Source organism: Mesoplodon densirostris, chromosome 17, assembly GCF_025265405.1.
Source record: "Mesoplodon densirostris isolate mMesDen1 chromosome 17, mMesDen1 primary haplotype, whole genome shotgun sequence".
In the NCBI taxonomy this organism is placed as follows: domain Eukaryota; kingdom Metazoa; phylum Chordata; class Mammalia; order Artiodactyla; family Ziphiidae; genus Mesoplodon; species Mesoplodon densirostris.
This window is the reverse complement of record NC_082677.1, coordinates 58,135,466-58,139,638: the sequence shown is the minus strand read 5'-3', so window position 1 is coordinate 58,139,638 and position 4,173 is coordinate 58,135,466. Positions and strand designations below refer to the sequence as shown.

General features: G+C 37.7%; 1 pseudogene; it reads left to right on the top strand.

Annotated features, from left to right (window-relative positions):
- Positions 1-2,798: 2,798 nt before the first annotated feature.
- Positions 2,799-3,902, top strand: LOC132477600 (pantothenate kinase 3-like; annotated as a pseudogene).
- The last annotated feature ends 271 nt before the right edge of the window (positions 3,903-4,173 follow it).

Below are 4,173 nucleotides of genomic sequence, written 5' to 3'. Positions count from 1 at the left end.
ACGCTTACTACAGCTACATCCTTAAAACTAAATAAAAATAAACAAAGAATAACTATTAAGGGAGAAGGGTTGATTCATATAATATATAGTACATATTATATATATTATATAATACATACTGGTATGTATACACACATATATACACATAGAGAGACATATATGTGTGCATATATATATATATATATTGCAATCCAACAAGCTGGAGAGGTACCTGTTCATTACACTTTTCAATTACAGCTACTAAAGTGGCATATGGGTGACAATTCAGCAGAGAACAGACAATTGCTTTGCTTTCTAGATCTGTAACTCAGAATATATATTAACTATCTTTAGTTTAATGTCTATAATAAGGAGGATGGACATTCAACAGCAGCTCTGACCAGATGATAATCTAATTGACATAAAGAATGTAGAGGAGGAGGCATGCATCAAGGGAAAAATGCCCAACACTCTGAGATGTACAACGATAGACCAAGTGGCCTTGGGATGCACTGGACCAGGAAAAGCAGGTTGATCTCTGATGCAAATATGATAGAGACAACTGAAGCCCTAGTATGTAATGGGATTAAATACATTTACTTTAAAAGGCATTAAAGACATTTACTTTTCTAACTCTGAAGTTCTGAGATCCAGAGTTGAAAACCAAAATTGTTTCTAAAGGATGTATCTTCTGGTATAAAAATAAAAGAATCTCTGTAAGGCAAATACTACTCTTTACTAATTAAAACTCTCCAAGATTATCCTTAAGATGTGTGTTTCTCACATATATACATATATGTTTATGTATGTGTCTGTTTATGTGTGCATGAGCATTTGGTATATTTTAAATTATTCTAAATATTTTATCTTGATAGGACTATTTACTATTTTTAAACTATAATGATTTGCAGGTGGCAGCCTTATTTATCTTCTGGGTTATAATACTTATTGTAGGAAATATGAAAGCTTAGTTTAGGTTGAAAGAAAATATCAGGCCATAATTTAATTATCACGTCAACAGACTTTATTGAAGTGGAAACAAAGCATATACTTATATTTGTTTTGTTAAATTGGTAAATAGATACCCTGTGAAATTTAATCCATTTTTTAATTTACAGTTATTCGTATTCCTAAGTGGGTATCTATTTTTCCAGAGGAAATCATTTTTAATATAGCTTGTGGAAAATTTAAGACTTTGTTCATATCCTCTGTTTAATGTGTGTACTTCCATCTCTCCATAAAGAGAATAAAACTCTAATGGTTTTATTATCATATGAATTTAAAAATCCAGAAAACATTTGACATAAAGGTAAAAGAGAGAGAAAAATATTGGAAATATGACAGTTGTGTAGCTGTAATAAGTTCTCCTTTCTCAGAAAACAACCTGGGATTTATTATACAAGGTCATGTCTGGAAGAAAAGATTAAATATTGCAGCACCATTAAAGTCTACAATAACTGCTCTCTTCCACTTTTATTTAAAGCCTCCATGATTGACACATTTTATTAGCTAGCTCCATGCCCTTAGCTTTGTCATAGCAATTACTAAATTAATTTACAAACTTAAGTCGACTTGTGTTTTTATAGGTGTCTCCCTGAATATCTTTCATAAGCAATACTAGAATTCCCCCCAGACAGAGCACTGCTGTTCAAACTTTAATTCTTCCCTTGTTAAATAGTTGTGTTCTTTTGATTGTACCAAAGGGCTAAAGGGTAAGTAAGCTTCCTTTCATACGTGCTATTTTGTCAACAACTGCTTCAGGAAGGTGTCAAATTGCAACGTGAATGGGATGGAACCCTTACCTTCCATTGTGACACAAGCCATTATAATTCACTGTACTCTATAATACTTACGTTATAATGTATTCATTGGCAAATTGTTTAGACTCTAGGTAGGACAACAGTGATTCAGAGCAAATTGAAGATAGTTTGGTGTTTTACAAAGAAATGTTTATAAAAGAAACGTGGTTTCTGAATAAATCTAATAATTTTAGAAGAATATTTATCAGGGGAAGTCTGAAAAATTGGGTAGGTACAATAAGATACTTTTACTTTCTTACTAATGTCGTTTACTATGCCAAACCAATTTTCTCTTAAAATAATCAAGTTTCTTAAATCATTTATTCTGCTTCAGATGAAACCTGATTTCTTTGAGATCTACGACAGGAGTATTTTTCTGAACAGAGGGAGGTGAATGAGGAGAGTGGTTCAGATCTGATCAGAGAACTTTAATGTCAAAACAGGTTCTTCTGACGGGGAAGGAAAACTCTCCCCAATATGACCATGTGATTTTCCTTGTTGATAACAAGGAGGCAAAAATGGACTTCAGTCCTTCATTTAGACACAAAACCACCACAACAACTGAAACAAACCTGGTCTCATAAAACTATTTACACGATACCTTTTCCCCGTTCTAAGTTAGATCACATATTTCTTAGGCTCTGGTGGAAGATTTTCTATATAGTCCTGAAAATCAGATTTGCAGTTTGGTATATTCATTTCTTGCTTTTAAGATTTCTTAAAACATAAATTTAGTGAGTACTGAAAAAGCTATTTCACATATACTATTTTCTCAACAAACCTATGTGTCACTCAGTCCTCAAAAATCCTACGTGTAAATAATAGATAAATTGGGCGGCGGCTCGGGGGACCGGGGCCTTTTGTTTGGAGCGGCGGCGGCAGCGGGGCCCCCTCCCCGCTTCCCCTGCTCGCTCGGTCCGGGCCGCCCCTCGCGGGGGCCGGGCCTCGTCTCAGGTGCCCCCGCCCCGCCCGGCCCGAGGGGAGGACCCGAGGCTGCCTCTGGCCGCTCGGGCCGACGCCATGAAGATCAAGGATGCCAAGAAACCCTCTTTCCCATGGTTTGGCATGGACATCAGGGAACTCTGGTAAAGCTCTCATATTTTGAACCTATCAATATCACAGCAGAGGAAGAACAAGAAGAAGTTGAGAGCTTAAAAAGTAGCTGGAAATACCTGACTTCTAATGTAGCCTGTGGATCCACTGGTATTCAGGATGCGCGCCTTTAACTAAAAGATTTAACAACTTTTTGGCCAGACAGGGAACCTGCACTTTATCAGATTTTCAACCCAGGACCTGCCTGCTTTTATCCAAAGGGGAAGAGCGAAAAACTTCTCAACACTACACACGGTGCTACGTGCTACAGGAGGTGGTGCTGACAAGTTTGAAAACGGTTTTCGCACAGTTGGAAACCTCCACCTGCACAAATTGGATGAACCTGACTGCCTTGTAAAGGGCTTGCTGTACATAGATTCTGTCAGTTTCAATGGACAAGCAGAGTGCTATTATTTTGCTAATGCCTCAGAACCTGAGAGATGCCAAAAGATGCCTTTCAACCTGGCTGATCCCTCTCCACTGCTGGTAGTGATCATTGGTTCCGGGGTCAGTATTTTAGCAGTCCATTCCAAAGACAACTATAAACGAGTAACTGGGACAAGCCTTGGAGGGGGTACCTTTCTGGGTTTATGTAGTTTATTAACTGGCTGTGAAAGTTTTGAAGAGGCTCTTGAAATGGCATCCAAAGGTGAGAGCACCCAAGCTGACAAGCTGGTCCATGATATTTACAGAGGAGATTTTGAAAGATTTGGTCTGGTTGGGCTGTAGCATCTAGTTTGGGGAATATGATTTATAAGGAGAAGCGAGAATCTGTTGGTAAAGAAGATCTAGCAAGAGCTACGTTAGTTACTATCACCAACAACATTGGTTCTGTGGCACGAATGTGTGCTGTTAATGAGAAAATAAAGAGTTGTCTTTGTTGGAACTTTACGTGTCAATTCTCTCTCGATGAAACTTTTGGCATATGTCCTGGATTATTGGTCAAAAGGTCAACTGAAAGCACTGTTTCTAGACCATGAGGGATGTTCTGGAGCAGTTGGTGCACTTCTTGGGCTGCCAAATTTCAGCTAAAGCATCGGGTTTCTCTCTGTTAATAAATGTCATTCGAGAGGAACTGAAAACCAGAGGTGTAATTACTGCATTATTTGTCCCTGGGAACCAAAGGATAAAAGAGTAGCACTATTCCTCTTGATTTTTAAATGTCAGAACGGTAAGCTGCTATATGTTGCCATATTAAAAAGAGAGCTCCAGTAATGTAAAGTATTTCTAAGTGAAATGCTTTCCCTTCTGTACATAGCCAGTGGTAAATCCTTAAATGCAATACAGCCTCTGATGATTGAAC